This window comes from Oryx dammah, unplaced genomic scaffold, assembly GCF_014754425.2.
Source record: "Oryx dammah isolate SB20612 unplaced genomic scaffold, SCBI_Odam_1.1 HiC_scaffold_26, whole genome shotgun sequence".
NCBI lineage: Eukaryota > Metazoa > Chordata > Mammalia > Artiodactyla > Bovidae > Oryx > Oryx dammah.
The window spans coordinates 94,195,097-94,204,249 of NW_024070210.1; the positions used below are offsets into that span (position 1 = coordinate 94,195,097).

At 44.8% G+C, this 9,153-nt stretch overlaps 1 long non-coding RNA gene across 2 annotated transcripts; it reads right to left on the bottom strand.

Moving 5' to 3' along the window:
- Window positions 1-1,980: 1,980 nt before the first annotated feature.
- Window positions 1,981-9,065, bottom strand: LOC120852614. 2 transcript variants are annotated; one of them, XR_005718594.1, is made up of 3 exons: window positions 8,781-9,065; window positions 5,542-5,623; window positions 1,981-2,383 (listed from the first exon to the last, which is right to left on the bottom strand). It is a non-coding gene; the product is annotated as an uncharacterized LOC120852614 (long non-coding RNA). The 2 variants fall into 2 exon arrangements; XR_005718595.1 differs by lacking the exon at window positions 5,542-5,623.
- Between the last annotated feature and the right edge of the window lie 88 nt (window positions 9,066-9,153).

Genomic DNA, 9,153 nt, shown 5'->3' on the forward strand with positions numbered 1-9,153 from the left:
TCGTGTCCAACTCTCTGCGACCCCACGGACTGCAGCACAGCAGGCTTCCCTGTCCATCACCAACTAACTCTCGGAGCTTACTCAAACTCATGTCCATCAAGTTGGTAATGCCATCCAACCATTTCATCCTCTGTCATCCCCTTCTCCTCCTGCCTTCAATCTTTCCCAGCATTAGGGTGTTTTCCAATGAGTCAGCTCTTCGCATCAGGTGGCCAAAGTATTGTAGTTTCAGCTTCAGCATCAGTCCTTCCAATGAACACCCAGGACTGATCTCCTTTAGGATGGCCTGGTTGGATCTCCTTGCAGTCCAAGGGACTCTCAAGAGTCTTCTTCAACACCACAGTTTAAAATCATCACTTCTTCCAATCTTGCAATTCTGAGTTTTCATTTTAGTAATCAAATTCTTAAACTTAATTTTCCAAGCCCATTTAACATTAAATATACCAACTGGTAACTGACATAACACCTGGTGGAAGCATGTGAGTATTGCCCAAACTAAACACAAGGGTCTACTTCAAGCCAGACTGGGGTCCAGAGAGTTACCTTACCCCAGATCTTCCCTCTGAGATGACTGGGCAATTTGGAGTGATGGCAAGACATTTTGTCTATTCTGGGTTCTAAATGAAAGGCTTTTAGACCCTAAAGCATTAGTTTAACTTCTAGACCTTGAACTATATAAGAGACCTTCAAGAATATCCAAGTATACAATCCCTGATATTTGTATCCTTTCGATAAAATTAACTTCCTGAACACCTCCAGGATACTCCATACTTCCCAACAAGGAAGCCTGTTCCCTTTCAGACAGGTACTCCTAAATATTAGAGAGCTAGAACCCCAATCACCCGAATTGGACTCAGAATCCTGTTATGACAAAATAACACTTTCTTTTAAGACTTGAATTACAGATTAGCTTCCACTGGCCTGATAGCTGGCAGTGTCCAAGAATACATCTTGTCCTTTTCTCTTCCACTTCTCTTTCATTCAGGCCCTTCAAATTCCCTTCCTGAGTTCAGTCCTTTATCAGGACTAGAGTACGTGCAACCTCATCCCATTTCTCTCACCCCAGTTCTTTCCCTTATAAAAACCTGCAGCACACTGTGCCAAATTATTCTTCCTAAAGGTCTATTTTTACTTCCTTGCTGCTGCTGCAGGAGTAAAATCTCAGCCCAAGTTTCGAGGCTCCTACTCTCTGGTCCTGACATAACTTTCCAGCTTAATCTCCCAATCATCTGTAACCTTTGACTCACTCTTAAACTCCTTTTTTATCCCTTTTATGGGCTGAAATTGTGTCCTTTCAAAATTCATATGTTGAATTCCTGGCTTTCAGTCGCTCAGAATGTGACTGTATTTGGAGATAGGATCATTAAAAGAGATGTTTAAAATAAGGCAGTTGAAGTAGGTCCTCATACAGTCCGACTGGTGTCCTTTATGAAAAATTTTTGGCTGTACTAAGGGATACCGGGGTGCATGTGAACAGGTAAAAGACCCTATAAGGACAGAGCAAAAAGGCAGCCATCTGCAAACAAAGGAGAGAGGCCTCTGAATGAAATCAACCCCGCTGACCCTTCGATCTTAGACTTCTCCCCTCCAGAGAAATAATCTTCTGTTGTTTAAGCCATCTGGTTTGGCAACCCTGGCAAACTAACACAACCCCTAACTCTACCCAATATTTTGTTTACTATCAAGAATGTTCCCAATCTCATCTGTCCATTTATGTTTTCCTTATTCTTTGAGCCCTCTGCTTATACATATCCTCCTGGGTTGCTTTCTCAGGCCAAGCACTGAATATTTGCTGCTTGGTATTAGTGTTCTTTTCATGGCTTATTTCCCTCAAGTAGCTGGAAAAACTCGTCTTCAAGTAGCTGGAAAACTTGTCGAGGTCAGCTTTATAGTTTTATACTTCATGTTTCCAGTAAAATATCTCAGATACACTAGATACTCAAGAAATACAGAGTATATTCAAGTCAGAACAAAACCATATTCAAAATGGAAATTTTTTCATTCATAAACAAGTCCAGAGGTAGGAATCTGGGGGTTGGTTAGCTCTTTAACTCAACAGTGTTAGGATTGTTTCCATCTTTTTTCCAGCTCCCTTCAGGGTGCCAAGATGACTCTGCTGTTTCAGGCAGATGTAGATGTAGAAACAGCATCATTAGAAGAAGAAAGAAACATTCCCTCCAACGCACATCATTTGGGAAGAAACCTTCCTTGAACGCCACCACCACCACCCCAGGAAAGTTTATTTCATTATGCAAAATTTTACCTTCTGCTTGTCCGTACATCAGTCACTAGCCAGGGAAGCAGGCTACCCTTGATTGGCTGAGAAGTTTAAGTGCATGCCCACGTGCAGAAGAGTAGTCAGGTGTACACACTCCGGACTCTGCTAAAAAAAAAAAAAGCATGTGAGTAAGGCTGGGGTGGGGTAAGAGCTAGTATTTATTGCACCTAACATATACCAATTCATTGTTATAAGCACTTCCAGTATATTATCTCATTTAATCTTAACCACACCCTATGAGGTAGAACTATTGTCCCCATTTTACAGATGAGGAAATCAAGGTATAGGATGAAGTAAACTGGCCCAGAGTCACACGTGTACCACCAAGTGGTAGAGCTGGGATTCAAACCTGGTAATCTGGTTTCAGAACTCACGCTGTTAGGTATCATATGTTTCCTCTCTCTAAATCAAAGGTATCTGCCTAAAAAATAGACATTATGATTAAAAGTGTTGACATCTTTCTGAGTGACAGCGGCCCTACTGACTCCTGCCACCTACGCATTCTGAGGATTGACTCACTTTGGTGAATGACAGGCAGGGCAGACAGAGATGCTCGCTGGTGGAAAATGGAATGCAAAAGTCCTGCTGGAAGAGCCTCAGTACAAATCCATTGATCCCTGCTCTTGGGCTTTCTCTTTTTCAATCTAGGAGCCCCAGGCATAAAGAAAATAAAGTTGATTCATCTGAGATACTGCCCAAACTCAGTTTTCATGGAAAACTACCCTGTTAATTGACTGCATGTGCCCATAAGACTTGGATTTTAAGTCTCATTGGGTTCTCAAGACTCTGAGGGATAATAGCACATAACCTCCACATGTGTTTTCTTTGGACTCTCTCATTTTCTATTTATTCTCATTTCATTTTTGTTGAAGCCTGCTTTGCAAAAGGAAACCAGGGATACATCTCTCTCAGACACATAAAAGCCAAGAAATGTGGAAAGTTTCTGCTTAAATGTTAATTGTAATGTTTTCATGTCCTGAATTCTCTTACCAGTTAAATAAGAAGAATGGAATTTGAAGCCATGCCAGATCAAGGACGAGATGGTTAGATAAGCATCACTGACTCAATGGATATGAATTCGTGCAAACTCCAGGAGACAGTGAAGGACGGGAAACCTGGTGTGCTGCAGTCCATGGGGTCGCACAGAGTTGCGCACGACTTGGTGACTGAACAATAGATCAAGCTGCTTGTATCTTAAAGTCCCTCATATAGGCCGCATGCTGCTGCTGCTGCTAAGTCGCTTCAGTGTGTCCGACTCTGTGCCACCCAATGGACGGCAGCCCACCAGGCTCCCCCGTCCCTGGGACTTTGCAGGCAAGAACACTGGAGTGGGTTGCCATTTCCTTCTCCAATGCATGGAAGTGAAAAGTGAACATGAAGTTGCTCAGTCGTTTCCGACTCTTTGCAACCCCATGGACTGCAGCCCACCAGGCTCCTCTGTCCATGGGATTCTCCAGGCAAGAGTACTGGAGCGGGGTGCCAGTGCCTTCTCCGATAGGCTGCATAGTTAACTTCTAAATTCGTCGGCCATATTTGTAAGTTTATATTCTTTCATTTAGGCTCCTTTAAAGTAGGAACAGTAGGTGCAAACATTTGAGGCTGTAATGTAAGTAGTGATACTTCTGAAGGTAAAAGCAGTTAACATTTCTGTTTTCAGCTGTTCACGACACACCTTAAAGTTCAATGATGTCTGGCCTTGTGGCTGAGATATGAAGTTGGTTCATGTCCTTCAAAGCTGGAGGCAACGAAATGGTGATGCAAGTTACCCAGCTAGTGGGTGAGCCTTGCCAATCCCCTAGCATCTTCAGTTCAGCACAGCTTTTTTGGTTCTGTTCATTATTGTTATTGCCTACTCATTAACTGTCGTGAAATGATTAAACAGAACAGAAACTATGTCTCTTTGTGTAAAAATGTCCCCAAAAGAAATGCTGGTGATGGAAATGAAGAGGTTTAAAAAAATGTTGGTTTGCAATATCCTGTTATAACCTATAATGGAAAAGAATCTGAAAAAACATATATGTGTGTATAACTGAATCACTTTGCTGTACACATGAAACCAATAATTATAAATCAACTATACTTCAATTTTTTTAAAAAGGGGGAAAAAAAGAAAATGGTGATTTTGACCCAAATAAAAAATCAGGATAAAAAAAGGAGTGAACAGTTAAATTTGGAAGAACTTAGCTCTGTGCCACAAATGACTTTATGTATAGTAATGTGAGCCCTAGAGCCCTGTCTCTGTAGTGTGGGTCTCCTTTTCCTTTAGAAGCCAAGCCAAATGACATGAGTCCCTCAGTTGACATACAGGGAAAAGTCTACTGCCTCCCCAGCCTTAGGGGCCCCTATTTCTCTATTTTCCCGAGAGTAAGCTCTTCCCTTGTAGCGCTTTTCTGTGAAACTCCATCAGCCGGCCAGCTGGCTCGGGGCCTGGACAGTGCTCTCAGCCACCACCCCCACCACCCCCTCATCCCTCTGTCCCACTCGCCTCACCCCTCCTGGTCCTTTCTCCAAAGCAGGACATGGCTTTAAAAAGGGGAGCCGGGAGGGCCTCGTTCTAAGAAGTTGTATCTAAACATGAGAAACTGCTTACAAATTTCATTTAGTCTCACTTATATCATGTATACGTCATATGTCTCATGTCTCCTAAATTAAATGGGATTTTCTCCAAGGTCAAGGGATGTTGTATTTTTGTATTCTTCCATAGCAACAGTGCAGCATTTTGCACAAGCAAGAGTTCAGTGAATCACATTAGTCTCAAAAGCATTTCATCCTTAAATATACCTTTAAACACTCAGCCAGCAGAGAATCTGGCAAGCTATGTGCTTGCTAAGTAAAGGAAAATCCAGGGAAACACATTAAGTATCAGATAGCCAACCCAAGGCTAGACTTTCTGCTTGCTTTCCGTTGGTAGCCTATGACAAATTCTTACTAGAAAGCCTCCAAAACATGCCAAGATCTGGTCATCTGTGCTTGACTCCATGCTGGTGAGCCCAGACCTAGAGCTTGAATTATCAGTTTCTGCTGACCTGTGGTGTAATTTCTTGTCTTTTGTATTCAATTTCCCCTCAACTTCTTATCAGTGTCTTTGCATGCCTTCAAGTTCCATTCAGCCCCTATTTCCTTAAGATAACCAGCTAAGTTAGTTCTGCAGAAAGACATTGGATCCTATGATGTCTCTGAAGGCCTAAGAAGACTTTTTAAATACATTAGAAATTCCTCATAAGGTTTCGTGAAAGTAATTCAGATGGCTGGGAAGGGCTTACCACAATTCCAATTTGGGATTTACATGACTTTTAGAAGACATTTCCATTTCTTGCAGGATTACTGTCTTCTTCGAATGGTTTCCTTGGGCCAAGAACAACACAGTCAGGACTGGAAGGGTAACCCAGGAGGCACATTATTTTGTGGTGGAATTCCTAAACGAAGAATAGCAAGACCAATGTGTTCCCTACTAGTTCTACGACTGATTGGCTGATTTACCTGGACACGCTAGTATTTGTTCCCTACTAGTTCTATGACTGATTGGCTGATTTACCTGGACACGCTAGTATTTCTTTGAGCCCCAGGATCCTTGGTTGTATAACAGCACTCAGGATTGCCATAAAGACCAAATAACATGAGTGAATTAGAGACCACTTCACAGCATGCTCACTGCTGCAGTATTACAGCACAGTATTATCATAGAGTAATTCACTGAGTTCTTCCACTCTGTATGGCGCTTATCTACATCCTTTTCAGCCTCCCGTTTCTACAGCAAAACTTCAAAAGTAAGATTCTTTCCGGCACACCTTCACCTTTGGAGCTGTGCTTTCGACAAGCCCTCCTTACTTAGCTCCGCCTTTCCTACTTTTCCTTCAGGGACCGGCTCGGAACTCCCTGTACTCTGAGTGAAGTCCCTTAGTGGTATCCTCAGTGAATTCCCCCGGCATGGCTGCCCTTTGGTCCCAGGCAGCTGATTCTAAGCATCTCCTGTCTTGTTGGTGATGCCTGTTCTGAGTACAGGACGTGTGTAGTTACTGTGTAGTTACTACCTCTGTAACTACAGTGTCTTTTCTTTGAGGGCAAGGTCTGTGATTTATGCATGCCTCTTTGTATTCTTAGCTCAAACAATATGTTTTCATTAACAGTGACTTTTGGGTGTTGTACTGGGTTGACAAGTGTCCCCTCAAAGTTCATGTCTTTGCATATGTAATCAAGTTATGAATAGGTCAGACTGGACTTCGTTGTTGTTGTTTTATCTCTAAGTCATGTCTAACTCCTTTGCAACCCCATGGACTGTAGCCCAGCACTGTAGCTCCTCTCCGTCCATGGGATTTCCTGGGCAAGCATACTGGAGTGGGTTACCATTTCCTCCTCCAGGGGATCTTTCTTGACCCAAGATCGAACCCGAGTCTTCTGCATTGGCAGGCAGATTCTTTACCACTGAGCCACCAAGGAAGCCCCATACTGGACTTGAGATCCTTCAAAGAGAGCACAGCCTGGCCAATGCCTTGATGTCACACTTCTAGACTCTAAATTGTGAAAGAATAAATTTATACTGTCTGAAGTCATCCAGTTTGTAGTGACTTGTTATGGCAGTCCTGGGAAACTAATACCCTAGGAGTGCTAAGCACACCGTAGGGTGTAGTGGAGGCCTTAGGGGGCCACCATCAAGCCTAGGGTCTTCCCTGGTGGCTCAGCAGTAAGGAATCCACCTGCCAACACAGAAGATACAGGTTTGATTCCTGTTTTGGGAAGATCCCCTGGAGAAAGAAATGGCAACCCACTCTAGTATTCTTGCCAGGGAAATCCCATGGAAAGAGGAGCGTGGTGGGCTACAGTCCATGGGGTCACAAGAATTCGACATGACTGAGTAACTAAGGATAAACACATGTGCAGCTGAGAGGCATCCTTTGAAGACCTGGGATGCTGATCAGAGCAAGGCTTTAAGGGAAGAGGGTGACTGAAGAGGACAGGGAATGAACTGACTATAGTCTGAGTAGAAAAGAAAGAGTTTACAAGCATTGCGGTAAAGGTACTTTTTAATATTTATTTATTTAATTCTGTTTTGGCTGTGTTGGGTCTTAGTGGCAGCACTCGGGATCTTCAGCTCTCGGGCTCAGTTGTTCCACAGCATGTGGGATCTTTAGTTCCTGAGCCAGGGATCTAATGGGTGTCCTCTGCACTGGAAGGCAGATTCTTAACTACTGGACCACCAGGGAAGTTCATACAGGTATTTTTTAAGGTCTTATCATAGAAACAGTTTACTTTATGACAAAAGGTTGATCCTGGAGTTGGAAATGGGTGCAAGTAAGTGAATGGACAACTACTTTATGATACGATATATCCAAATTTTTAAACTGACCAATTTGGGAGAAACTATATGTGTTTGGATTTCATAGCAGCCCTTGCTTAGATAACTGGGGCCTATGGTGGGGGCCGGGCTGATGGTGGCTGATGAAGTCACAGTTTCCTCAGCTGTTATCTCATGGACACTGGGACAGACCACGCTGGTCTGAGTTCTGGTTCTGCCATTTACTGGCAAGTTATTTCCCCTCACTTGCCTCCCTCTCCTCTGGAAAATCAGAATAGAAAAAATAGCATCTCCCTCATAAAGTTGTGAGGGTTGAAAGATTAATCTGCACAAATTGCTTAGAACAGTCCTCACAGCAGGTAACAGAAGGCTTAGTTGTTCTTATCATTATCATGAGGGAGACCAGAAGGGTGAATAATGTGACCTTTAATGACTCTTCCAGAAACAGGGGGCCCCACTGGAGAGATGAATGCAAAGTTGGCCATCTGCTTGAAAATAAGTCTGCAAAGTATTAAAGTATTTATGAAAATACTTCTTTTTCCAAACACTGGGGATTTTTTTTTTTTAAAGGCAGGGTGGTCTCAGAGTCTCTACTACTGTGGGCAGATTTCAGAGTGTAGGATTAAAGGATATGGGGTCCTATGCAGCTCCCTCTTTTAGGATTCCTGGGTCGCAAGGCCTAACCGGTTTTACCTGGTCCGATCTGGCTCCTCACCAACACACCTGGCATACAGCAGGCGCTCAGTCTACGTGGGTTAACTGAGGACGGAAGGAAGAAACCAGCTGGGACTGACTTCCCTGGTGCATCCCTGGTCTGTAAGGCAGCCCCTCCCAGGAGCCTCGCTGGCCACCAAGGACTGGAGCACAGCGAGAGAAGTCTGGAAGGTGGGGAATTAGAAGGTATGGAAGGTAGGGCCTCAGAGTTGGTCTGTTCACACGAACCCGCCACCAAGGCTGAGGCGTAGATATTGCCCAGTTGATTAAGTAGGCGTGTTTCCGGCAATAGGGTGAACAGAAATGGGACCGGATACCATGCCGGCACGGCCCGCCACCCTCACCCCCGCTTGAGGGTAAAGAGGAAGCCTTAGAGTGTCTATTTGACCTGCAGGTACAGACGGGAAAACAACTTTGTAGTCTATTTATGGGGCATAAAACTCCACTTTCCCACGCCGCTCCTAGATATTTCTCCAGGCTGCCTGGGACACTGACCTGTGGGTCTTAACCAGTGAGAGCGAGGCGATTCCTGCAGGACCTCGCAAAGGAAAAAGCAAGGAGTCGCAGATGTGTTTGCTCCGTCACCGCCCTCTGATCATCTCTGGGCAAGTCACTTAGCTCTCCAGACCTCCGCTTTCTTGCTGTTGAACGCGGGGAGGGAACCGAAGCTGGCTGACGCTCCGAGCGGCGGCGGAGAGCGCAGCGCACCGCGCACCTGGGAACTTAGTCCCGGGCGCGGCGCGGGGGCCCCGGAGCGCGGGGCCGGAGCTCCCTCTGCGGGAGCGCGGCGGCGACGCTCCTCCTTTCCCTCCACGTCACGGGGGCCGCTCAGCGCGCTCCCAGCCCCCGGCCGAGGGAGAGCGACTCC